Here is a 1,288-nt window from a genome sequence, read left to right on the forward strand (position 1 = left end):
AGGAGAAGGAGAAGGAGAAGGAGAAGGAGAAGGAGAAGGAGAAGGAGAAGGAGAAGGAGAAGGAGAAGGAGAAGGAGAAGGAGAAGGAGAAGGAGAAGAGAGAGATAGAGAGACAGACAGAACAAGCACACACTCCAGAAAGGGATTTGATCAGGAAACCTCTGGAATGTATGAGATTGATTTCACAGAACTTGCTTGTGGAAGGGATGGGTGACAGGGAAGGGTGCTGCGCCTTAGATGTAGAGGCAGGAGAGACTCCAATGAGTCTGAGGTAAAGGCAGCTGGGCCCTAAAGGGAGGATTCAGGTTTTTTTTAGTTTTGCCTGAGGACTGCTGAATGAGTGCTGGGCAGGGAGGGTTCCGCAAGATACTGGAACTCAGTGCTGAATGAGTGCTGGACTCAGTGCTGAGTGAGTGCTGGGCAGGGAGGGTTCCACAGGGTGCTGGGACTCAGTGCTGAGTGAGTGCTGGGCAGGGAGGGTTCCACAGGGTGCTGGGACTCAGTGCTGAGTGCTGGGCAGGGAGGGTTCCACAGGGTACTGGGACTCAGTGTTGAGTGAGTGCTGGGCAGGGAGGGTTCCACAGGGTACTGGGACTCAGTGCTGAGTGAGCGCTGGGCAGGGAGGGTTCCACAGGGTGCTGGGACTTAGGTGTCTGGAGGACACTGATGTCCAGACTACAACCCAGGACACTGATGACACTACAATCCAGGAGTGCAAAACCTGTGGGCTGTGGTTTGTTGTGATGTCCTCAGACTGTCCCAGATCTCAGGAAGGGGAGGCTCGGCTTCCCAGAAATGATGCACAATGATGGCGTAAAAGAGGCCTCTGGTGACAGCACTGGCGGGCGGGGCACTTCCTCCGTGCTGCTGGTCACAGACTTTCCCAGTGAGCAATGCTGAGAGGGGGCTTTGCAGGAAACAGACTAGGCATGAGAAGCAATCGGGGCACCTGACACAGCCCCTTGGGCTGTACCTAGAGCGTCTAGAACAGGGTCAGACCAGACTTCAGCCTGTCCTTCTCTAGAGAGAGGTTTTCTGGTGCTCAAACTGCCTCAAGGGTTTGGATTCTTCCAGTTTTCCTTCCCTGGAAAACTTGGTCTTGGGCAGGACCAGCTCAGGTCTCAGCATTTCCCTTCTGATCCAGCCTTTGGCTTCACTCAGGCCTTGTAAGCTCTAACATTCTAACCCCTGCTCCTCCACCTCCCCCCCCCCAAGTTTGACAGCACATGGATCACTTTTAATAGAGTAGTAGGACTCTGGAAGTTTCTAGAATATACTATCCTTTCAA

This window comes from Mus pahari, chromosome 2 (assembly GCF_900095145.1).
Source record: "Mus pahari chromosome 2, PAHARI_EIJ_v1.1, whole genome shotgun sequence".
NCBI classification, from domain to species: domain Eukaryota; kingdom Metazoa; phylum Chordata; class Mammalia; order Rodentia; family Muridae; genus Mus; species Mus pahari.